Consider the following 27,156-nt stretch of genomic DNA (forward strand, 5'->3'; position numbering starts at 1 on the left):
AACTCTTCCATTTCTATCAGTTCCTTGACCAAACACTGAGCAAACTGTGATGTGAAATGATAAGGAAGCCAAGACACAGCTTTTGGAAAAGCTGAAAGCCTCTTTGAAGTTGGAAGCACATCCTGTCATCTACTGCATTATGACAGCTGAAGACAACTTTATGGACAAGACAACTGCTTTAGCAGACATCTGGAGCGGGGAAGTGAGCCAGGCACCATACCTATAAGTACAGCTGCACCTTCCTCCATGAAGCTGCTGTTCTGCACTAGAATTTCGCATTCGGTTTGACCAAATTAGGAAAGTGATCCAGATTTGAATAAACAGTCACTGAGTGGAAGCTAACTCAGCTCATTTATTATAAACCTCCCTGATTTATGGGAAATATGGGGTTTCTGGGAGGAGAAAATGAGACAATCTGTGATATAATGTTATTATTCATAAGAAATACCACTACGGTTTTTCCTGAGTTTCTAAAAGCATTATGCTCACAAGGAAATTAGAATACCTAAAGGCTTAATTTGCATTAATATGGTTGTATTTATGTTCATCATGATGATAATCATAAAAATGGTACCATTTTGGAGCTTCCAGCTAAGGTCACGGGGACCCCTGGGCTTCAGTTCAAACCATATGACCCTTGGAAAGCAGCTCATATTCAGGATCTAGGCTGTAAGCCCCATAAGGGTAGAGGTCTCATCTCTCTTTTTCAGGATTATATCCTACCCAGAGCCCAGCACAGTGTCTAATCATGGGTGTTCAACCACTACTTGCTGAAGTATTTAATGCAACATTCATTATCTCTTTTAATATTCACAACGCTGAAAGTTCAATATTATTAGCTCTAGTTTGTGAATAACAAAGTCGACCTGCTTGTTTCAAAGCTATCTACAGAGTTTTGCATGTGATGGGTTGTTGCAGGGGTAGGAGAAGTTTGCTCTATGATCACATGATCTCTGAGCTTGACATGGGACAATCAAGGAGAATAATATTGTTTATGTGAATATTCTTCTCATGCTTCCACGGAGCGAGAGGGAGTAGCTCTGTTGGCCATTTGACTAGAGAAGTAGCTTGAAACCATGTTTATACGGAAAGGTAGAAAATCAAGTGGAGATGTTTGATCTGGAGAAGAGAATGCTTGGGGAAATTAATAAGCCCAGGGCCTACTCAGAGCAGAAGAGACTGTCTTGTCTTGTGTCGGCCCAGAGGGCAGAACACAGTGCAAATTTTAGGGAGACCAATTTTGGTTCAACATAGGGAAGAACATTCTAACTCCTTCTGCTGTTTAGAAATAGATCACCTTGGAGGTAGTAAATCCCTTATTATTGGAGGTGTCCCAGGAGGGACCACATGATCATTTGACAGGGATATTGTAAAAGAGAGTTAAACTTTGGCTAAGGGCAGAAAGGCATTGGGCCAAATGAATATCTCCTTTATGTTTCCTAGAATCTAAGATTCTATAATCCTATACTTGAAATTTGTAAAGATGGTATCCAGAAACAAATAATACTGAAAAGGAAACTAAGTAGTAGGTTAATTCAGATTCCATTAGCCTGTAATTTTCCCTAAGGCAGGATATCTGTCTATGTGATACACTATTGTGCTCCCAGTGCCCATTACTGTGCCTGGCACATAGTACATCTTTGTTAACACGCATTAAATGAATCAGTTGGAATCTTGGGTTCACTGAAGAACCTACTATGCTCTGAGCATTGACTTCACAAGAAGTTATGGAGTATGATAGAAACGAAAACTGAAGCAGATCAACTTTCCTGTTCCCTTTTCCTATATAGACTATAAATTTGGCCAAGAGGGAAATATTCCCACTTATTTGTGGTTTAAATGTTGGAATCACATAAAGTGTTTCCTCTGGAGAAGTGTCTCAATGTGTGTATTTTTTGTTGGCCCCACTAGCTCAGAAACTGTTTGTGAGGAGACCATGCAGAAGCCAACTTGTAGAATGCTGGAATGAGAAACTCAGCAGGAGCCTGAGAGATGCCCTACTCAGTCTGCAGTTGAGAATGTGCAGGAGTGAGGGGACATAAATTAACGAGTAGACAACCATAACCCAACATGGGGAGCCACTCCCAGAGGTAACGCTGAAGAAGCCCCAGACGGAGACAATGATTGTGTCTAGCACTGTGTCTGGCACCTATCAGGGTCTCAATACAGTACAGTGAATGAATGAACAAATGGAACATGGCGGTGTCCAGAAGCAGTGCTGGACTTGGGACCAGGAAGCCTGGATTCTCCTTTGGATCTGTCACTGATGACCTATGTGACCCTTACACATTCCTTATCCTCTCTAGGGGTCATCTGGGTCTACCTGGCATTCAAACAACTATCCTATTTGAGAATTTCAGTTTTAGAGTCAGGAGAGCATGATTGTTTCAACTGGTTGATAGCAGTGGAAATGGAGAGAAGTGGAGGCTTTAAGGGCCATTTTAAAGGAGGCGGATAAGTAGGGTTGCGTGTATAATTTGATGTGAGATGTGAAGGAGGGGAAGTGGTCAAGGATGACTCCTAGATTTCTGACTTAAGCAGCTGGGTGGATGGCAGCAATGTTTGCTGAGAGAGAAACAAGCCAGCAGGAATGGGTTTGAGAGGAAGCTGATGAACCACACCTTTAGCTCCTAGAAGCCCACACACAGAAAGATCCTGGCCTTTTGGGTTTCCCCTACCCCCTTGACTGAAAATAGGCCTACTGCATGAGATGGTAGGCAGACCGGGTAGCTTCAAATGTGACAGAGCCCCTGGTTATGCTTCCTGGTCCTGGAATGCTTCAGGGGCCGCTGTAAGTCAGCCTTAAATCCATACATCCATCTTTTCTCTTCTTGCTAAGGCAGCTCTGGAAGGCAAATATGGAGATCTGGGACCCATAAACCTAAAACTATAAAGAAAAAGAGGAGAAGCAGAGGAAGCTTTAAGACTAGAAGCTGGTTTCCTGCCAGCACTTTGCTTCATTTAATGCACTCGCCCACAGTCTCCCTGGTTTTCAAAGACCAGCTGACGCTCGCCTCCTGCAGCCTATGTCAGTGCCTCCAGGCCTTGGTACTGAATAAATGAAACTAGAAGGAGAAAGAAATGGAGCCCCCTGAGGACTGGGAATGGCTGGGAGCATCCAGCTGAGTGGCAGACAGGAAATGACAGGATGGGGGATCGATATGTAATGGAAAGAAGAGAGCTCCCTGCGGGCACTGAGCTACCAGTGACTCTCTGCCTCATTTCAGTGCTGCAGTCCTGGGTACAGGGAGCTGAGCCCAGTAAAGCCATGCTGGAGTAGAGGGAACAACTGACATTCATGGCATATTCTGAATATCACTGTGGAGCGAGGATCCATGCTTTGTACAGCGGAAAGAAACACGAAAGAGACAAAGGTGGAAAAAGCAAATGTGAAAATATGGGAAATTATGCCTGTCATTTTTTAAAAGAATGGGTTTTTTTTTGCTTCTAATTACAAACACAATATATGTTCATGGTAGAAAATGTAAGAAATACAGAAAAATAAAATAGAGACTCATCTGTAATCACACTAACCACTCTTGTCATTTGATGAACATTTACTGAATGCTGACTAGCTTAGGCACAATTTAAGGCCCACAACAACCCTGAGACTTAGGTAGGATTATTATTCCCTTTTAATCAATGAAAGAACTGAAGTTCAGAGAGGTTGAGATTTACCTGAAGACACACAGATGGCAAGCGGTGGAGCCTGGGTTTGAACCTGGTTCTGTATCCCAATTTTCTCACAGTACTTTATTTGTCTTGATCCATGGGTCTACCAGATGTGACACCACTTCATCAAATAATCCCAATTTTCAGATGGGAAATAGTCCAAAGCAAAAAGACCTTTCAAAAATGTCTTGTCTTTAAGTCTCGCCACACCTCCTGCAATTTTGTAAACTCATCCATTGCAAAAACGGTGTTTTGATTCTATGCCCTTACTGACAACCAAAACAGAAAGCAACTTTCCTTCCATTACTTGGCCTGAGGCTTCCTTCTGCTTCTGCCCAAGGCAGGCTGTGGTTAGCACTCACCACTTTACCTCTTCCTCCTGCAAGTCCCTCTTTGAAGTTGGACGTTTTGTTTAGCCCATTTTGACACCATGGACATTCTATGACCCTAAATATCAAGCCAGCCAGCCCTGGTGGTCTAGTGGTTAAGATTCTGCACTCTCACCGCTACGGCCCAGGTTCGTTTCGGTTCAGGGAACCACACCAGTCATCTTTCAGTTGTCATACTGTGGTGGCTGTGTGTTGCTGTGATGCTGAAAGCTATGCCACCAGGATTTCAAATATCAGCCGGGTCGTCCATGGTGGGCAGGTTTCAGCAGAGCTTCCAAACAGACAGACTAGGAAGAAGGACCTGGCCATCCACTTTTGAAAAGATTTGCCATGAAAACCCTACAGATAGTAGTGGAGCATTGTCTGATATAGCTCCACAAGGTGAGATGATGGCACAAAAACACCAGACAGGGTTCTGCTCTGCTGCACACAGGGTTGCTAGGAGACAGAATAAACTCAATGGCACTAACAACAACAAAAATCAAGCCGAATCACCTTTTAAAAATGAACAAATAGTATGTTTAACACCTTACTCCATTTCTAAGGTTCACCATCTCTTGCCACATCTCTGACTACAGCCCCATCCCTGAATTCCCCCATCTGACCTTCACTTCCTCCTGACATTAGGGTGATTTTTTTCTGCATAGTGTACCCGATGATTTTTTAAAAGCTGAAAATGTAATGCTTTATTCTTTATTGAAATGAATTGTGTGAATGTCAAACTATCACTAGCATCAAAATGACCTCAACGAAACATCATACACCCAGTACTCAATCCTGACTACCCAGTTTTGTCCCCAGCCAGTCTCTTGCTGCCAGCTTCAGACACTTCCTGCACATTTTCCACTATTAACTGGCCCTGACTGTTCCCAATAACTCTCAAGTGACTCTTAATCTAGTTTTGTCATTTAGAGTGGGAACTTTGGAACCAAGCTGCCTCAATTCAAATCTCACCTTTACCACTCTCTGTGTGACCTTAAGCAAGTTATTTAACTTCTCTATGCCTCAGTTCCTTGTTTGTTAAATGGGGAAAATAATAATATCTATTTTATAAGGTTGTTGTGAGATCAAATACTTGTAATGCTAATGCTTGTAAAGGTCTTAGAACATGGCCTGGCATATTGTAAGCACATAGTAAAGGTTAGCTATTAAGACAAATGTAGTTATCGGTCCATTTTGTCACCTGAAGGGCCAGTGGTCAAGATATATTTCTTAAAATAATTGTAAATCTTAGTGGTTTTCCTGTTTTATTTGTTGGCTTTGCTGCAGAATTTGTTTTAATTACACAAGCACAGTAGTTTGCCTATAATTATACATTAAATAGACTTTTGTGGGCTTGCCTAAAAACCCTAGTAACCACTTATAACACTGTATGTATATATATATACACCTGTCTATCTATCCACGTTTATATATATGTATATATATATATATATATATACACACACACACACAAACACATATTCCTTTTGGAGTGGATTTTTGGACAATAGGTTTTATGTAATATGTCCAGTTTATTGTATACATTTATTTTTCTTCTACTCATTTTTAATTTCCGAAAGTTAGCTGATAAAATATTGTCAAGACTCAACATGGTTCTGAATAGCATGCCAAGGACTTTATATTTATTCCCTGTGTGATAAGGAGCTGCCCATGGCTACAGAGGAGGAGAGTGTCGTAGTCTAACCATGGTTTAGGAAGCAGTGCAAAGGCTGTCCAGAACAGAAGATCCTGAAGTCTGAGCGATCAGTTAAGAGGCTGTTAGAATGAGCCAGATTGAGAGCCTCACTTAAGGTGCAGGACAAGAGGGGATACATGTGAGAATAATTTGAGGGTGGAATTAAGAGGACTTGACATGTAGTTGTGAGAGAAATGGAGGCGATAATTCTAAAAGCTTTTATTTGGGGTGAATGGGAGGATGGTGAAACCATTAAGAAAGACAGCCTTCTCTATTGTTTTCTAAATACAGAAGGGATTCAAAATTTTCAAGAAGAGATCAATATAAGCTGTGAAAAGTCAGAATATAATGCAATCCTCTTCCTCAACTCAAAAAAAAAATCTATGTGCACCCAGTAATTTTGGCATCTGAATCTAAAACTAAACAAAAATGGAACAACTGAAAAACAAAAAAATACCCAAAACACATATAGGGTTGATAATGATTTTCACTGATGATCCACTTGACAGTGATAATCAAGTACATTTAATGTTACATTCCAGGGAGGGTCAAGCAGATGCTAAATTTGTAAAACAGTACTTTTTCATCCCCAGGGATGTGGAAGTTTTCTTCTCCCAATAGAACAGCCAGAAAGTTGTTTGGAAAGACCCGAACAAGGCCACAAGCACCCCAACTACATCCTTCTAAGATGCTAACGCTTTTCACTTTCATCCAAGACTCCCAAAGCCTATGTTTTCAGTGGGCAAAGAACAAGACCAAGGGTCAGCCCTGGTCTGAGACCACATGGGCAGCCAACCATGCAGAAGGGTGTGGCTGAGGCCTCCAGCCCAGAAACGGTGTGCTCTCCACAAAACCACATTCACTTCCCACCTCTCTCCCAAACACTCCAGCTGGCATGGGGAGAGTTTTTGAAAATGAGAATGAAGCTTTCCTATGTTGTGGCTGTGGGTTCTGTCACTATATTTTCTAAGTCAGAACTCCAGATGCATGACAAATACAGTTGTACTAACGGCAACTAAGGGACAGGATATTTTAAGGATACTCCAAAAAAATCTAGAGTATGTAGTTACCATGGTAAAAATACATCATTTAAAAGACTGATTCCACAAATATTTATTTGGTGCCTACTAGGTGTCAGGCACTATTCTAGGCACTGGTGATAGAGTGGTGAACAAAACCAGGTTATGTAACGGGAATAGGCACCCCACAGAGCAGTGCATTGAGATTTAGGATCTTGGTCCATTAAGTTAAAGATATGATCTAAAAGAACACTATTGGGTAGGTAATTATATTGCAGACCTTTAACTTCTACTTGAATCCCAGAAGTTCAAAAGGACCACTTCTAACCCTGCCTGACTAATCAGTGATACTGTCTCTAACCCCCAGTGGGAAACCATCTCTCCCTTATCTGAGCTCCCCTGCACTTCCTTTGATCTTCTGAAAAGCACTGGATCATTCTACCATGTGTTATAATTATTTTTATATATGTCTTATCAGCCTTTGTAGACTCCTTCAAAGCAGGCTGCTTTTGCTTATCTCTCCAGATCCCTGTCCTGACACTGCCCTCAAACTGCTCCTCCCTCCTCCCCATTCACCACACATCTGATGTTCTTCCATGCAGAACTCTTGGGAAGTCCCTATATGTGCAAGGCTCTTTCCAGCTATGACTTTGCACATATAGTTCCCTCTGATGGAACACCCTTCCCCTTCTTTGCTCTGGAGAATTGTGACTTTTTAGAAGAATCGGCTCAGAAGTCACTTCCTCAATTAAGCCCTCCTTGACTTCTCCGGGTATTGAGTGGTCATGCCCTCTGACCTTAGAGAGCTCTAAGCATACCTCTGTTAGCACACTTACCACCTCCTCTTTTTTTTTTTTTTTACTGTTTGTTTATGGGTCTATAAGCCCTGGGGCAGAGTCCTCATTTTATCTATCTAGACTTCTGGGGCCTTGCACTTTTGCTTGGAAGAGGCCTTCAGTGAAAGTGTGTTGAATAATTTACTTGCCTTTTGAATTACTAGGGAGACAGCCACATGACTCTAAGGGCCTCTTGTCTCAAAACAAACCCCACAAATCTCATTTGCCCTTGCTAGAAATTTCCCCCAGTGCTCATTCCTTGGTTTGAAGGCATCAAGACTTCTGTTAGAACACAAATATTAGGTAGTGGACAGAGCACTGGATGAAGAACATAGAGACCTATATTCTAGTTCCAACATACCCCGCAATTAGTTCTGTGACCTCGGCCAGATCATATCATCTCTCTAGGCCTGGGTTTCTTCATTTATAAGGTGGAAGCTGAATTCAATCCAGAATGGTATATAGGTTTTTTCCTTCCAGTGATAATTTCAGTTGAAAGGTAGTGGCCCCCCAGAGAGCTTTGCAGAAGATTGTAAAGTTCAGGTCAGAAAAGACACTCAGTTGGAAAGAATATAGTGACTGTTTATGTCCATTTAGCACAGAAGTGGGAAGTGGGGTATGCCTGCCTCTCATTTGCTGACATTGAACTGGATAGGTCTTTGAGTTCCGTTTAGCTCAAACACTCCGCACTTCATGATCCATGCATGATTATATGTAGAGTCAGTTCTTGATTGGGAGGCATATGTCAATTGTCTGCTGCACGCTGTGTACTGAGCAGTGAGAGATAAAAAATAATAAATAATGCATGGTCCTTGCCTGTAAGGGACTCTGGGTGATTAGCAGAGGTAAACGATAAGTATTATCTCCATTTAGCAGATAATAGGAATTGAAGCTCCACTGATGAGTAGAGGAACTGGGTCTGACACTAACTGGATTCTAAGTGCTTTACCCTTTTCCACCATACCTCACCACTCTTCATTTAAAAGGGAAAGGGAAAAGAGATACTGAACCGAAAGCTCTAGTGTTTCCCACGCTGGGTGCATCATAGCAGAAGCACAGGATAATCAGTGGACAGTGTTAGAAACCTGGGGGAAGGGGCAGAAAAGGGAACAGAAGGGTCCAGAAAACAAATTTCACCTATTACATGAGAGCTGGTCTTGGCTTCAGCACAGGAAGCCTTCATCGGGACACATCTACAGGCAGGCACATTTCCTCATGTCACATGTGCCTCAATGCTAAGATTCTGTCCATTCAACAATGATGGGGTTGGGGAGAGGCAGCGGCCCTTCTGGGAGAAAACAGTGCAGGATAATGGTTTAAATCAATCCCATTGGTAACACCTCAGGCCCTACCCTTGCGCCATGAAGGTATCCACCAAACACCACCTGCAGGTGTGGCCTTGTGCACTCATGAAGCTTGGAGGAGGACTTTATATCTATTTGGTTTGACAAATGCCACAATTCTCCAAGTAGTAAGTTTTTCTAAGTATTGAGATTTTCTAAGTGAGGGCAGATGGCTGTTTTCTGGGCTGTTTCTGTGGATGCATGCTGATGGAGGTGAGTGGGTGGCTACAAACCCAGAGCGTGGTCTCTGGACTCCACATGTTCAGATTCTGAGGGCCTGAGAAAATCGTTCACATCACTAGATTCACACAAGACAAGCAGACACGAAGAAACGAAGTTATTGATTTATAGTATTCACACTATGTGCAACGCACACATCACATACACTAACATCATATGCTCCACTCAAGTTCCTGTAAGGGCATCCCCTTCAAGATACTGACAGACTTGGGAAACAGTAGCCATAATATAAAACACAGAATTTTGGAGCTAGAAGGGACTGACATCACCTTAGCCAACTCTTCCACTTCATAAAAGGGGAAACTGAGGCCCAGAAAGGGGAACTGACTTGCCCAAGCCCACATCATTCATTCATTTACCTTTTCATCCTACAAACATTTGTAAAGTGCCAACCAAAAATAAAGCCTCATTCTAAGCAAAGTGAAGCCTTTCATAAGCTCAAAAGTCTGGCTCAGGAGATGAATATGAATAGAACCAGTTCTCATACAGTATGATGAGTGTTCTAAGACAGCAGTTGGCAAAGATTTTCTGCTAAGGGCTGGTTAGTAAATAAATATTTTAAGCTCTGTGGGCCATATAGTCTCTCTTGCAACTACTAAACTCCATTGTTTTGGCACAAACACAGCCATAAACAAGATGCAAATGATAAAAGTGGCTGCGTTCCAGTAAAACTTTATTTATTGCCATTGAAATTTAAATTTAGTATTGTATTCACATGGCACGAGACATCATTCTTCTTTTGACTTGTTTCAACCATTTAAAGATGTAAAAACTCTTCTTAATCCATGAGCCTACATAAACAGGCGGTAGGCTGGATTTAGCCTATAGGCGGTGGTTTGCTGACCATCGACTTCCATGAACAGAAGTTTCAAGTGATTTTTCACCATCCATGAAGGGTATGATCTAGTTGTCGATCAGATTCTTTTACCAAGAATAAAAGGGGAAAAAAGAGTATAAACTTGTCAGTGTCACCCTGAAAAGTCAGGGCCACTGAGCTGGGTTCTAGTCATAGGTTAAGAAGAAGCCTGAAAGCCCCCGGTTTGTCCCACCCCACCTCTATTTCCAATTGAACTCCAAATGCCTCTATAATCTTGAGCCAACTTTAACTTACTACTTTTTACATCACAGCGACTCTCAGTTTTTTGCAGTTTGAAATGTAGATTCCCCTGCAGAAGAGCTGGACCTTTCCAAAGTTTCCGCATAGCCATGTTTAGGAGAGAGTCCAATGGGTATACAGGACTCAGTTCCTCTAGGGTTCAGGTAATTTTTTGACAGAATTGGGTGCCCTGCATGCAGCTTTGGGGAAGACTAACAACCTTTTCCTAATAGATACGAGCACATGAGCAGTGTCATTAATCTTTGTATGCCTTGCCCTTCAGAGCAGAGTTTGGTACTTCAGAGTCACCCAACTTTGTCATGGGCAGTTTTCCTGATGGACAGGTATGTGATCTTTCCTCAGAAGAGAATTCTCTAGGTCTCAGTTTCCTCACCTGTAAAATGGACATAATATCACTTATCATAGGTTTTTATGAGATCACCTGTGTGATAGCACTCTGTAAACACTATATAAATGATCTTATAACTTTCTACCACTTGCTTCCATCCCTACCATCCCTATGCTCAACAAGGCCACTCAATCTTTCTGGGCCTCATTTTCCTTATCTCAAAAGAGGGTAAATTCAATCATTCTAAGTTCCCTTCCAACTCTACCACTCTGGCCCTGTGCCTTGTTAGGAAGGGAGTTTTTCACTCTTATGGGGAGCAGTTCTGTGTTATGATCAAAGGCAAAAGGTAGGAACAAAGGTAAGGTACGGAAAAACCCAGAAGGGGACCTTGGCCATAGATAGGGAGTAATACCAAGTGCCCTCCTCATTCAGTGTCCAGGATAAAATGTCTGCTTTCTTAAAAAGCAAAAATCCATGTTCTTTGGCATAGTCTAGATTGGCTTTACAAGCAGAATGCTGAGTTTGAGAATCTCATAGACCTTTCTTTTCTCATTTTCTCAGAATCAATCAGTGCTTGGAAGTGTTGATGAAATTACCCATGCAGCAATTTTTAACAAGGGACTCACTACCCAGATGCTTCAATGTGGAATACACATTGCTATGTCATGCTTTTTTACCTCCGCTGGAAGTGATGGCTTCCACAAAGCAGACTAGGTCACATCTCATAACGCCAGGGTCCTGAACAGATTTTTCCCTCCTTTCTATCATTTTCCACTTTCATAAAGAAGGAGTGTGCAAGCCATTGACCAGTAGGCCAAATGCGATCTTCCCCTTCTGAGGAAAGTGACTTTGTTTTTATAGAGCCAGTGTGAAACAAAAGTAGGCATGGGGCTGGGCTGGAAAATGAGGGGCAGATGAGGCAGACAAGGAAATTAGAGAAAGCTGTTTTTCTCCTCTTCCATACTCCTGGCTTGAGATGTTTAAGGAGGGGCAGTGGGGATCCATACCCAGGACCTATCCCCTGGCTCTACAGGTTGCTTTCTACAAAGGAGAATGGGTCTTTCTACAAAGGAGAAGGGCTATCTGGGGTACTAGGCCTCTCTGGTGTCCAAGAGGTGGGTCTAGGCCTCTAACAATAGGCAAATTAGAAGCCTTGTGAACTCTTTTGTGACCAACATGTTATCAGTCCACAGAGATAAACTAATTTACAAAAGAATGTATAGTAGATCACAGTTTCCCACAACTACAGAACACCAAGAAGCACTTCAAGACATCTGTATATTCAGTACATAATATCAAAAACAAGGTATGTCCCAAGTAAATATCTTGGGTTAACCTATCTCCGAAATCAACTACTTATGGTCCTTTGGATACTATACCTCAAGTTGTCCCATCACCTTTGTGCATTTATTCAAACTATTCTGTCTACTTTAAAGATCTTTCCCCATGAAACATTCTTCCATCACTGAGCACTGCTGGTCCAGATCCTACCATGGTTCAGGCCCCATTTCCAGTACTAACTTCTTTAGAAAGACTTCTTTCATTTATTCGGCCCTTGTTATGGTTACTTTTTTATGAGTTTATGTTTTGCCTCCTCAAGGAAAGGTTATATTCCTTGAGGCCTTGAACTAATCTTTACATTTCCTCATGTTCAAAATGAAGCCTGGTTCAGGTCCTTCAACAAAGGAGGCATTCAAAAAAAAAAAAAATCTGTTGATCATTCAGTTAACCAGAACACAATATCTGAGATCCTCTCCTATAAATGGAATGTTTGCACTATTTAGAAGTCTGAACTACAAAGAAATTGTTAACAAAGTTTTCCATTCAAAACAAACAACCAACTCCTAGAAGATTTCCTGAGTTCAACACATTCCAACAAAGTTTTGCACCTTCTGCATATTTAGCCAAGCAGTTGAATAATTTGAATTCAAGTTCTGAATAATAAGCCTGAGGCATGGCAAGGTCTTCAATCATCAAGAAAGATTCAATTATATTCAGTGTGTGCTTTCCAAAGGAGGAGCATGGATGAATATTTTGAAAAGGTTTTCAACAAGAGGGATTGAACTAAAATGTTTTCCTGAATATATGTAAAACGAAGCCACCACATGCCTCATCCTTATCCTGGTTCATAAACTCTTTGCTATAATTTTTTATCTCCCCAAATAATTAAGAGGGAGGGAAATGTGAAGTGTGAGATGGAATGTGCTATGGACCAAATGTTTGTGTCTTCCCCAAATTCATATGTTGAAATTCTAACCCCCAATGTGATGGTATTAGGAGGTAGGGCTCCTGGGAAGTGATTAGGTCATAAGGGCAGAGCCCTCATAATAGGACTACTGTCCTTATAAGAAGAGGCCAAGAACATGTGTATAGTGATGGATGGCAATTAGTTCTTGGGTGGTGAACCTGAGGTAATCTACACAGAAATTGAAATATAATCGTATACACCTGAAATTTATATAATGCTATAAACCAATGTTACCCCAATAAAAAAAAGTCTATGACACTCAACCTCGAAAAATAAACAAATAAATAAACTACATACTTCTTTAAAACAGTTATTTTTAAAAAAAAAGAAGAAGAGGCCAAGAGCTAGCCAGTCCTTTTTCTGCAATCTGCAAATCAGGAAGCGGTCCTCACCAGACATTGGATCTGCTGGTGACTTCATCTGAAACTTAGCCTCTAGAACTGTGAGAAATAAATTTGCGTTGTTTAAGCAGTGAGGCTATGGTATTCTGTTACAACAGCCCAAACGGACAAGACAGAATGTTTGTACCTACAATGGCCATGATACTTTATAGACACAGTCTCAATCTGATTAGCAACCCTATGAGGCAGGTATCATATACACCTGTCTTACAGACGACAAAACTGAGGCTAATAAGGGGTTAAGTAACTGTTCCAAGGTCACAGAGCTGAAAGTAGACCTAGACGTAGCTCTCATTGGTTTCAAAGCTTATACTGTTTTCACTGAATAATGCTGCCTTCTTACAGTGTTTACACAGCAATCCAAATAGATGAGAAAAATGGGTTGAGATTAAAAATGTTTTTAATGGAAACGCAGTGTGATGTAACAAAACCAAACCAAACACTGGACCAGATGATAGAAGATGTGGTTCCTACTCTACTGTGAACCACCTACCTGTATGACCTTAGCCAAGTCATTCCATCTCAAAATCATAAAACCAGACTGTAAGTGCTGAAAAATGCATCTTGAAGATCACTTATGCTTACCCAATCTTCTCCTCTTGCAGAAGAGGAATTTGAGGTCCAGATGAAGCCATATGCCTACAGTCACATAAGAGCAAAATTCAGGTTTATCAGACCCATCTAGGGCTCCTTCCACTGACTTGTGTCTCTGCTCCCTGGGCATTGGTCTCCTCATAAAGCAAATCTCCAAGACTAAGTGTGTTGTCTTAGTCAGTTCAGGCTGTTAGAACAGAATACCATAGGCTGACTGTGTGGTTTAAACAACAAACATTTATCTCTCACAGTTCTGGAGGCTAGAAGTCCAAGACCAAGGCCCCAACAGATCTGATGTCTGGTAAGGGCATTCTTCCTAGTTTGCACAAGGCTGTTTTCCTCTTGCATCCCACATGCCTGAGAGAGATCATCTCTCTTGTGTTTCTTTTTATAAGGGCACTAATCCCATTCATGAGGGCTCCACCCACATGATCTGATTACCTCCCAAAGACCCCACTTCCTAATACCTTCACTGGGGGTTAGGATTTCAACATATGAATTTTACAGGGACACAAACACTCAGTCCATAACATTGTGGTCCACTTAGATTGTGGTATGCAAATGTAGAGGATTTGATTATGATTTCCTAGTGCATTACTAGAAAAGTGAGCGGTCTCAGAGATACTACGAGAGAAAGACCATACAGCCTCTGAGCCCAGGTGTGTGGAGTGTGTGTGTGTGTGTGTGTGTGTGTGTGTGAGAGAGAGAGAGAGAGAGAGAGAGAGAGATAGAGAAAGGGAGAAAGAAGGAGAGGAAAAAATACATCCTAGAGAGAAATTCACCCTTAGGACTGCCTCAGATCTCAAGAATATACCTGAGTGAGTTTCTGTTCCTTATAACAATAACAAAAACAAAAACACCTAACGAACTAGAAAATATAGAAAAATATTTTTATCTAAATTAACTCTTTCCAGAGCATCAAGTGATACTCTCCTATAGTGTATATAGGTAGAAACACTCAAATGCTAGTATCTTGAAAAAAGTTATATAATTCACCATAAAAACACATCATTTACTCCTGGGGCCTCTCCTCAGACTTTCAATCTCAGTTTTCCACCAAAATAACTATTATTAATGTAAAAAGGCTACGAACTACCAGCATGTGAGGTTTCGCTCAGTGAGGCACTGGTGGAACAGTCCTTGTTTCCTTGTTACTGCATTTGACACATCTGTGCTTCCTGCAGGTACATTTTTTTGGCCTGGATCATCAGGGCAGTGTTTTGTTTAGCAACTGATGGGCTTTTATTGAAACAGCTCTCTGCTTAGAGGGAGAAGAGTTGCCTACGTCACCTTAGAAGTTAATATATTATGCCACAATGGAGCGCAGCTACAAGGGTATGAACAGTATTTCCCAAAATGTTCTCCTTGGAATCCCAGCCCTGTGAGATGCCATGTGACAAAAGGTTCCAAGGTCAAATAAGTTTGGGAAACGCTTCCTTCTGTATTGCCTCTCTTGGAGTCATTAATGCACATGAACTTGTTAAAGTCTTCTCTGCTGGCTCCTCTTCTGTACCAGATTTCTAAATTTGAAGTGCTTCAGGGTTTGACTTTGGGCCTTAACCCTCTGTACACTCCCTAGGTGATCTCATCCAGTTCCAGGACTTTAAATGCCATCTGCATGCTAATGATTTCCTAATTTATATCTCCAACATTTCTCCTAAGCTCTAGACTGATAGATATAAAGATACAAAAGATCTGTCTACTTGATAGCATGTCTTACATGTGTAATATGTATCTTGAACTTAATGTAGCTAAAATAATCTCTTGATTTCCCCCACCCCTTTAAGCCTTTGCTTCCCTAGTCTTTCCCACCTCAGTCAATAATACCACCATCTAATTGATTGCTCAAGCCCAAAAGCTAGAAGTCATCACTGTCTTCTCTCTGGTCCCTGTTTTCAAGGTTAAACCCATCAGGAAGCCCTGTTGTCTCAACTCCAGCAAACATGCTGAAGCCACCCACATCCTATCCGCCCTGACAACCTCATCATCATCTCTTAGACGAACTACTGCAAGAGCCTCCCAACTGGCTTCCACTTGTAATCTTGGCCTCTAAATTCTATTTCCTACATAATAGCCATGGAGATTTTTTTTCAAATTGTAAATTAGGTGGTGCCAAGATTTAAACCCTTGAAATTCCTTCCATTGCACCAAAAATCAAATCTTACTTCTTACCATGGCCTCTAAGATACCTCTTCACATGCACTTCCCCCTCGGTTTCTCAGCTCCAACCTCAGAACCTCTTTTCTCTTCTTCCAACACACCAAGCTTTTAACTGCCAAGTCTGTGGACTCACTGTTCCCTCTGTCTTCTGGGTTTCCCTACTTCTAGTTTTCCCCTATAACATCACCCCTTAAGGTCTTCACAGTCCACACTATTATTTGAAATCTTATTTGTTTGTTCACTTATTTTGATGAATCCCACCTAAAAAGTAAATTCTATGAAGGCAGGGCAGGGACCTTATCTGTCCCGTTCACTCTTCACCAGGGTTTTCTCAGTACCTAGAGCAGTGCCTGCCACATAATAGGTACTCAATAAATATTTGTTGACTGCACAAAATGATTTAGAACTTATGCAGTGGAGAAAACTGCAAAACTTAGTTTAACCCAACATTCTTCAAATTTATTTGACCACAGAACCCTACCTGCCATTGTAAAGAATAATCATTATCCCAGGGATCATTTCCTAGAATAAACTTTAGTTTATGCTGGTTTAACACCAGTATTGAGAAGAGCTAATGTTTGAGCCCCAGTGGGTCTTTAACATCAAAACTTGAGAATCTCTTGTAAGCAGGCATTTTGGGAGGTTTTTGGGAGTCCAGGATATTTTTGTTGGAGAATGACAATTTTAAAAGTAAGCTGTTGACTATTTTTTCTTTGAGATTTGGGTTCAAAAAATCAAGAAAGCAGCTCAAAATTACAGGGGTCAGGGAAAGAGGAGGTGTTGGAGGTGGAAGAGAAGGAGTCCAGACAGGATACAGCAAAATTAAGGGATGTGGTTGACTAAGCGTAAATGAGCTTGAGGCCGAGTAAAGCTTTCCTACTTCTAATGGAATTTTTAGAAACAGAAACCTGCAGTTGGAAACTTGGCTATTTTTATACTGTGTATGTTTTCTGTAATTATTTCTTTTCTGTTTTCCCTCATGTTTAGTAAAGCTGTTCTTGAAAATACCGGCTCATCTCAGTTATGCCAAGAGAAAACAGTTTTGTCCACATTGAAATTTTTAAAGGAGAACCACACAGCCTTGGGCGAGGCATGAACAGGTGATGTGTTGACACGGAGAATCTGGAAAACAGAAACCAAAAGTAAAGAAGAGAGTCAAGGCACAGAGTTGGGGGGAGTTGTTTGGCCCCTTCCAACCTGGAAACACTCTTTCAAGAGTCTGATTTGGTTCAGCTCTGATCTGTTTAAACTTTGCAGGGTTTTGTGCTGAGTCCTAACTAGACAAGGCTAATTCTTTACAAAGGGCACACATATACGACATTACACTATAAAAGACAGTTGACAGGGCCAGCCCGGTGGCGCAGCCGTTAAGTTCACACATTCTGCTTCAGTGGCCAGGGGTTCGCTGGTTCAGATCCCGTGTGAGGACATGGCACTGCTTGGCATGCCATGCTGTGGTAGGCGTCCCACATATAAAGTGGAGGAAGACAGGTACGATGTTAGCTCAGGGCCAGTCTTCCTCAGCAAAAAGAGGAGGATTGGTAGCAGTTAGCTCAGGGCTAATTTTCCTCAAGAAAAAAAAAAGACAGTTGACAGAGGAATTGTCTAGTTGCATGAAAAGCTTTAGGTAAAATTAGGCCAGGAGAACTTGAGAAAATCCTCAATGATTTGAAATGCATGCAAGGAATATGTGAGAAGTTTTGTACACATAGCAGAGTGCTCTGAATTTGGACCCTGTATTTCTCAATCCATGACTGCACTAAGATTGGCAACTGGATTTTGTCTTTGGGGCAGAATCTTGCTTTATCCCTAGAGAGACCAATGGGAGATCATTTTCGGTCACAAAGATGGCTGAAACCCAGGGGAATAACCCAGAAGTAAAGACTTAAGATTAGGGGAGTCGGGTATTATATCAAGTAATTAGTGAGTATTGTATAAGTAATTAGTAGGATAAAGGGCTGCCTCTGTGGCAGATAGGCCGCAATTTTGAAGGGATATTTATGTTGCTTGTGATTTTTCTATTAGGTAGTACCTGGTCTTAGGGAGTGTCAGGGTTCTCCAGAGAAACAGAACCAACAGTGTGTGTGTGTGTGCGTGTATACATTCTACAGGGCCAATGTCCCAGTTTGAGTCTTAAAGCTAGAAGCTGCTGCAGAACCAGGAAGAGCTGATCTCCTAGTTCCAAGGCCATCAGGCAGGAAGAGCTGATGTTCCAGTTTAAGGGCTGTCAGGCAGGAGAATTCTCTCTTATTTCAGGGGAGGGTTAGCCTTGTCAGGCCTTCAACTGATTGATTGAGGCCCACTCATATTATGGACAGCAATCTGCTTTACTCAGGGTACTGATTTAAATTTTAATCTCACCCAAAAACATCCTCACAGAAATACTCAGAATGATGTTTGATAAAATATCTGGGCATCCTGGACACATAACATTAACCATCACAGGGAGTGAGAGATGTGCATAATCAGATTTCCATCCAAGATGGTGAACTGGCTCCAGAAACATGGTAGCAGGTTGGACATAAGAAGGGAGAGAATCAGACCCTGTACCAGACATAGCCATTGGATTTCACGACAATGATACTTGCGATTCAGTTTAAGTTTTTCTTTTCTATGCTGTATTTCCCATGTGTTATCTTCAAACCTTAGTGTTATGGGTTAAATTGTGTTCCCCTAAAAAAGATATGTTGGAGTCACAACATCCAGCACCTTAGAATGTCCCTTATTTGGAGATGGGTTGTGTATAGAGGTATTTATACCTTACTTGGAGATAAGGTATTTATAGGGTATATATGGAGGTAGTACCTCAGAATGTCACCTTATTTGGAGATAGGGGATTTATAGAGGTAGTAATGAGATCATTAAACTGGGCCCTAATCCATTATGATTGGTGTCCTTATAAGAGGGACAATTTGGACACAGAGACATGCCTAAAGGGAAGACAATATTAAGAGACACAGGAAGAATACAGCCATCTACAAACCAAGGAGAAAGCCCGAGAACAGATCCTTCCCTCAGAAGAAAGAACACTGCCAACACCTTGATTTCAGATTTCTAGCTTCCACAACTTTGAGATAATCAATTTTTTGTTGTTTGAGCCACTCAGTTTGCAGTACCTTGTTATGGCAGCCCTCGGATACAAGTACATTAGTACAGTCCACTACACATAGTAGCCTGTGTAAACCATACTTGGAAGAATGGAGGAAGGAGTTGATGCACATCTAGAGAATGAAGCTCCATGGGTAGGGGGAGCAGCAGCACAGAGGAGAGATCATAAGATGGCAGAGACAATTGGGGAAGAAGCTCAGAGTGATGAGCTATGGTCTGAAGAGAGTCTCAAATGAGGTTTTGAAGATGATAGGACTTTGTATACAAAAAAAATACTATAAACAAGGGTATATATCATTATGACTTGACAATATCATTACCAAAAAATTTTACTGGCTACCTACTGGAAAAACTACTGACACAGCTAGTTCATAGTGATCATTCCTGTGTTTGATCAGCTGAGAAGCATTAATGGGGTTTATATTAACTTTTGAAATGTTAAAAATTAAAAGGTTTGTATTAACATTGACAAAGTTAGAAAGTAAAGGGTATATATTAACTTTGACAATGTTAAAAATTAAAGGATGATCTTTGACTACATCTGTATCAACAATTGAGGCACAAACATCTCAGATAGAGGATGTACGAGAGCCACAGTGACTACAGAATCATGCCTTGCAAGTACATCTCTTTGTCTGAATGCTACCACACGACCATGCTAGTCCCTTGTTTCCTGAGGTACCCCTTCCACTGAAATGTTGCCCTAGATATAAATAAGGAGCACTATAAGGCCATAAGAGGAGAAAAAGGAAAGATGAATAGAAGGAAAGGAGGGAGGGAGGGAGAGACATAGGACATTTTCTCACCCCAGAGCCAAGTTCCAATCCATTTGAAATAACCAGATGTGGTTTCAGATAATACTGGATATTTCTAAAGTACATCATTGGGATATTTGACAAATGTCGTAGTTAAATTATTAATATGGGATAAAGATACTATGTAATAGTAATCTACAAAAATTAATGCTTCTTTAGTGTCTTGATTTCATGGTTCACTTCTAAAATCTTTGAATCAGCTTCTAATTTCAGAAAATGGAATGAAGATTCCTTGGAGGTCTAGGAACTAGGCAGAAGGGAAAGAAATTCAATGACAGTATCTTAACATCTTTAATAATGAGCAATACTAATATGATAACAACAGCTATGCCTTTATTCTAAGGATTTCCATTTTAAAGGCTTGCTGTTATTCATTTTCCTTGCCTAGTTCCTTGTTAATTATAATTTTGGGGGGCTATGTGCATGACTTGAATTCTATCAAAGACCAAATGATTTCCCACATATCTAAGTTTGGAATCTCTCTCTTTTAATAGACAGAAATTACTCTCCCCCAGAGAAGTGATATAGCAACAATGTCCAGACAGTCAAAACAAATGTCATTGTCTTTCTTCCTTATTGATGAATAAGTGCTGACGCTTCTAGTCCCAGGTACCGCTAGGAAAGAAAATGGTAACACATAACTGGCAATAGCTTTCCTAGGACAGAGGGTGGGAGATGGATTGAGTGTCCTTTTACCTTAGGGATATGTTAGCATATCTGCAAGGAAAGTACTTGATGTGGTTTCTAAGGACATGTTTGATAGATTTTCCTGGCCTGGGATTGTCCATGTATAGGATATATTGTCTTTATGTCTCTAAATATTCTGCAAAACAGTCTGATATTCACTGTACTCTGTGAAGTCATTTTTGTAAAGAAGGTCCTAAATGAAACAAATGGCTAGGGCAATGACTTTGGGAAGGTCTGAACCAGTTCCGATGTAAGGCCTTTTCCAGGAAAATCCCAGGACTTTTAGGGGTGCTTGTTTCTCATTCCATTGCAAAACATGACAGTCTTGGGTAGACTTAACACAAGTGAACATGATTATGCAGCCCTGCTCCACATCAGCAGTGAGAGTAAATGCCTCTGCCAGCATTCTGTTTCTAGCCAGACATCCATTAGTAAACATCGCAGTCTTAAAGTATTGGTTGGCTTCTGTGGCTGACTCGTCTGCATAATGGAAACTAGGTCCAGATTTTTTTGAGTATCAACATGGGGAAGCATAGAAATCCTGTCTCCAAGAGATGTAATTAGAAACTTGGGGCATCCAGAATAGAATTTTGGTAAAAGTCTGATTAATTTCCTGTTTTTTCAACTTAAAATGTTCTTAATTGAAAATATAAAAATATTTCCTTTGTGTTTCTTGTTTTGTGATAATGCCAATTAAGGAAGTACTCCCTAGTTCTAACTCTGCGTTGCTCAGTATTGCCACATTACTTTCTTCATAGAGATCAGCATAAATTGAAACATCGTTCTTTAACCTGAGTGATTGATTGTTCCAAGTGGCTATTTCTAACGAATTGAGATGAATTCGTTGAAATGCACATTATAAATAATAGTATTATTTTACAAATTCTTAAAATAATGATCCTATTAGTTAGTATACACTTCATGGTTTTAAAAACATGTCACCCTGTGTTCTCTCTTTTAATGGCCCTATAGGGTGGGAAGGGAAGGCACATCCGCCTTTTACAAGTGAGAAAACAAGCTCAGAGAGATGAAGAACTTGGCCAAGGTCACAAGTAAATTAGGCTGCTCTCAAGATCAGCCTGAAGGTCTGTGATAGTGTTTTCTTAGTATTCCTTGTTGAAGAAGGAGAAACTGCCAGTTAGATGGGAGGGTTCCAAACTCCGGAACCTGCACACAAGTCCTTTAATCTCATCTGGCTCTGAGCTCCCTGGCTTGCTAGACCCCTGTAGTGATAACTGCCACTACAGCTTGTCTAGAATGAAACGCGTTTAACCTTAAAAGATTTACTTACCACACATGCAGGTAGTGAGAAATTACAGTCTTATCAGAAAGCCAATGTGATTTTTCCAAAGAAGATATACAGATGGCCAACAGGCACATGAAAAGATGTTCAACATCACTAATTATCAGGGAAATGCAAACCAAAACTACAATGAGATATCATCTTATACCCATCAGAATGGCGATAATTAACAAGACAGGAAATAATAAGTGCTGGAGAGGAATTGGAGAAAAAAGAATCCTTATACACTGCTGGTGGCAATGCAAACTGGTGCAGCCACTGGGGAAAACAGTATAGAGATTTCTCAAAAAATTAAAAATAGAGATACCATATGATCCAGCGATCTCACTACTGGGTATTTATCCAGAGAACATGAAATCGACAATACAAGAGATTTATGTATCCATATATTCATTGCAGCTTTATTGCAATAGCCAAGACATGGAAGCAACCCAAGTGCTCATCAACTGATGAATGGATAAAGAATATGTGGTATATATATATATATATATATATATATATATATATATACACAATGGAATACTACTCAGCCATAAAAAAGGATAAAATCGTCCCATTTGCAACAACATGGATGGACTTAAGGGAATTATGTTAAGCAAAATAAGCCAGACAGAGAAAGACAAACACCATATTATTTCACTCATATGTGGAAGATAAACACTTGAACAAGGAGAACAGATTAGTAGTTACCAGAGGAAAAGGGGGTAGGAGGTGGGAAAAAGGGGTAAAGGGGCACATATGTATGGTGACAGATAAAAACTAGACTATTGGTGGTGAGCACAATGCAGTCTATACAGAAACTGAAATATAATAACGTACACCTGAAAGTTACACAATATTTTAAACCAATATGACCTCAATAAAATAAAATAAAGAAAGCCAAGTGATAAATTTTTGAGGCTATTTCATAACCTGGTAGTACTTGACATGGTTACAAAAATAAATTACGTGGCCCTCTCAAATGAGGAACAACAAATAAACAAGGGTGGCAAGTGGCAGAGATCAGCGTAGAAGTAGTGACACATCTGGTAGGCATTCGTAAATAAAAAAATATTGAACTTGTTGGGCCTCCTTCCCTGGAAGAACCCTGCGAACCTCCACATGTTCTTTTTTACAGTCACCACAACGGCCCCACTGAGAGTTGCCTAGACAGGAAGTATCACCCCATTTTACCTATGGAAAAGCTGAGGGTTCAAAGGTCAGTGGACTGATCCAAGTTCACATAGTGAGTCACCAGCAGAGAGTAACCCCAGTGCTAATTTCTCCTCAATGATTTGATTGTCACAAGTGACTTTTTTGAGGTAATCAAAGGAACATATGTGGAGAATGAGGACATTTATGGCATACTTATTAAATATGCAGGTGACAAAGACTGCGTGCTAGGCCTAGCTCTGCCCCTAACTGGTTAAGATTTGAACAAGTTACTTAACCAGACTAGGCCTCAATGTCTTTCTTGGAGAAATGAAACAGTTGAACTAGATTAGGGATTTTCAAATTTTCTTCTTTTTTTTTTTTTTTAAGGAAGGTCTTAATGTTTTAAACATTTATTCAAAGTACATTGTGATGTTATAAATGTAACTGATTAAAGCTGAGCTGCATACAATCCCACCTCCTGCCTGGCTCTCCCTATTTCCTACTGGATTTCCTGGACACAGTCTAAAAACCACAGTATTAGGTAATCCAAAAGCTCCTTCCTGTCCTAAAATGCAATGTTTTTATGATTGGAAGTAATCAGCTTTCTAATTTGCTACCTATTCATGTCCCCTACAGCATCTTGCGGTATAAAAAAGCCCCAGACTTAGAGTCAGGGGAACTGGGTGTGAATCGCTGTTCTACCAACCAATTATCTATGTCCACTTAATCAACTTGTCTCACCTCTCTAAGTCTGTTTCCTCATCTGTAAGATGAAGATAGCAACCCTTCCTGGTTAAGAGTGTTTTGTGAACTATAAAAGATTGAATAAATGTACAGTGTAATTAGTATTATCTTCTGTGCACAACACTTTTCCCTGTGTGTTCTGTGCACAGGAAGCTTCCCTGGGAAGATGGCTTTATCCTCAGAATGATGTGGAGTACCAATACGGGTTGAGTAGCTCTTTGGGAGGCTTGCCCAAGAGTAGAGGTGTTATCTATCACGTATTTGGGCTTCATCTTCTCTGTGAGCTGAAAGCCAAGTCAGTAGAGAGGGTGTGAGCTATCAACATACCAAATAATTAAACCAAGGAGGGATCATTGTTAAGTTTAAAGGGGAGAATTGTCTGCATGATCTACCCTTGATAATAATGACACAGCTATATTTCCCCCTCCACATGAAGCCATGACTCAATAGTAATTATTGTCATTCATTGAGTGCCTACCATGTGCTAGGCACTGTTTTTACATGTTTTCTCATTCGAACTTCACAAGAACCCTCTGCAATGGTGTCATGTTTATTTTATAGTGAGAGAGAACCAATAGAATTGGGTATTATTCCTATTTTTATAATTTAGAAAGGCTAAGTAATTTTCTCAGATTCATACAAATGGCAAGTGGCAGAGCCTGAACTCTGAATTCAAAATGCTAAACTGCCCAGCTCTGCATTTCCCAGTTGGAAGAAATTATTTTCCTCACTCAGCATGAGGGCCAAAAGCCTCCATTCCTCTTTATCTTTGCAGTGCCTTAGTCAGCTCCATCTCTCCATTTTTACTACTTTTTTTTACTTCTTCCTCCATTCAAAAGTGCTTCATTCATCTTCATAAAACTCAGAGATGGGAAGCGCCTATTAGTCATTAATGCCCCCCCACCCCCACCCTTGTCTCCTGCTTGTTCTCTCTAGCATGAGAGTTAGGGAATGAAGTCACATCTCTTAGGGGAGTTAGTCCCGTAACTAATTCATCTCTGTCAGGAAGACTTATCCTCCTCTTCAATTTTGCATTTTACCCAATTCTTTCTCTCTGTGGGCTGTACACTTCAGCTCTTCAGATCGCATTGTCTAAGCCTGCCCAGGCTCCCAGCAGTGATTTTGCTGAGCTGCCTCTTCCCCTCACACGAGGGCCACATAGTTTTCTTATTAGCACCTGGAAGATGCTTACCCCAGTAGACAGAGGTAGAGGTGAGCTATGGGAGGATGCTGGGAAAGAAAGCAAGGAGGAAGAGGCATGAGCATGAGGCTTGAAACCTGCTTAGTCAGCAAACCTAGGACCCATTTCCACTTGGACATTTCACTCAGGTGGCCTCTCCACTGGCAGCAGAAGCACATACTGTCCAGCTAGGCATGATTCCATAGGATGCTACGCAAGGCCCTAAACTTGGTGCCAGAATCACAGAAATAAATGGAATACATCACCGCAAGGAAGACAGTGTGGTCCAGCAGAAAGCACGTCAGCTGTGTGATTTGAAAAATCTAGTTTGTCATTGCTTATACTTTTTACATAGCTATGTGGCTTTGGCAAGTCATTTAACTCCCTGAGCTTCAGCTTACTCATTTGCAAAATGAGTGAACAATACCTACATAAGTGGTTTCTATAAGAATTATAAACAATGGCTGGCACACAGTAGGTACTCAATTAATGAGAACTCTTGTTTTTCAAAGCCCTAATTCTAAGTCACTTGCCCTAACCACTTCCTCATAACTCTGTATCCCATTTGGAGTCTCTAGGCAACTGTTCTTACCTCTTATTCTTCCATTTTCACTGCACTGCAAACAAGCCTAGAGCATTCTCATATTCTGGTTTCACCTTCAGCATCAGCAATTCCACACAGTTCACCACTGCCTAGAAAGCAGAACTCAGATATTAGCTATCAGCTCCAAATCAACATTAAGTTTGCTTTTCAATTTTCACTTTGATGTGAACGTCACCACTGACATGCTGGAATGGATAGAGATACTATTTGCCATCTTTGTTATTAGGTCTGTATGTATGTTGAAAATTTCTCATTTGTATCAAGGAACCATTCCACGTGCATGGGTATTGGCAATAATATCTTAATATGCAAACAGAACCCAAGTTGAATGAAATATTTCATTAAAACACTCTTTCACATGAATGCATGGGACCATTCTCAGCCAAAAGGAAACTACCTTTCTCTCAGGAGAGTGAAATATACTCATTTAACAAATATTTATTGAGTTTATAATGTACAAAAGACCTTGTAAGTGCTGGAATACACTGGTTGACGTGGCAGACATATCCATGGAAACAAATCCATTTGGAAACAAATCTCCCCTTTCATGGAGTTTACATTGTAGTGAGAAACACACAGTAACACATAAATAAAGAAAATTAAGTTGAGGTGATGATTGCAATGAAGAAAACAAAACAAAGTGATATACTAGCGACTATAGAGGCTATTTTGTTTATTCATATTTTTACTTTTACCTTAATTAAAAAATCAAAGTAATAGATGCACACAGTTGAAAAAAATCAAATCCCCAAATAAATCTAATAAATAGGGAGAAGAGAAGTGTGAAGTCTTCTCTGAGGAGCTAACTGGGCTGAGACCTGAATTATGAGAAGGAGACAGCTATAAGATGGTCTGGGAAAAAGCATATTAGGCAGAAGGAATAGCTTCAAAGGCACTGAGTGCAAAGGAGCTTGGTGTACAGGTTCATGGAACAGAAGAAAAGGATAATGTGGGTGGGGTGAATTGAACAAAAGGATGAGAGGTAGGAGGGGAGGTTATAGAGGTTGTAGAGGCAGAGCCAGGTTATGTAGGATCTTATAGGGTATGTATGGTAAGACTACTGGCTATGTTCTAGTTATAGTGGGAAGCCATGGACAGGGCTGGATTAAACAAGGAAGAGATATGGATTGCCTTATGTTTTTAAAAGATGATGCTGTCTTCCGGCTAGAGGATGGAGTAAAGAGGAGCAATAGTGAAAAGAGTTAGGAGGCATTTATAGTAGTCCAGATGAGTGATGGTGGTGGCTTGGAGGAGGATGATGATAGTAATGATGGTGAAATTCAGGATTTATTTGAGAAGAATTTGTGCAGAATTTGTTGATGAATTGGATTTGGGGAGTGAGGCAAAGTAGAAACTAGAATGAGTCCTAGGTTTAGACTTGAACTCCTGGGCATATAGTGGTGCCATTTATTGAGATAGGAAAGACCGGAGGTAGAACATGTTTTGGGGATTTGGTTTTGATTTGGATACGTTAAGTATGAGGGATCTATGAGACAGTCACATGGAGATGTCTAAAAGGCAAATTTGCTTGGCTATTAACAGGATGTTTCCATTCT

The 27,156-nt window shown here is 40.6% G+C and overlaps 1 long non-coding RNA gene across 3 annotated transcripts in view; it reads right to left on the bottom strand.

Annotated features, from left to right (window-relative positions):
* Positions 1-27,156, bottom strand: part of LOC106848220 (uncharacterized) — a 137,331-nt gene that overhangs the window by 77,170 nt on the left and 33,005 nt on the right. The window contains exon 1 of one of the 3 annotated variants that reach the window (XR_011495779.1): positions 3,679-3,821. This is a non-coding gene — a long non-coding RNA (uncharacterized lncRNA). Of the gene's footprint in view, positions 1-3,678; positions 4,432-25,588; positions 25,690-27,156 lie in introns of those variants that run through there. The other 2 variants (XR_011495781.1, XR_011495780.1) reach the window with 2 other exon arrangements.

The sequence above is a fragment of the Equus asinus genome, chromosome 20 (assembly GCF_041296235.1).
Source record: "Equus asinus isolate D_3611 breed Donkey chromosome 20, EquAss-T2T_v2, whole genome shotgun sequence".
In the NCBI taxonomy this organism is placed as follows: domain Eukaryota; kingdom Metazoa; phylum Chordata; class Mammalia; order Perissodactyla; family Equidae; genus Equus; species Equus asinus.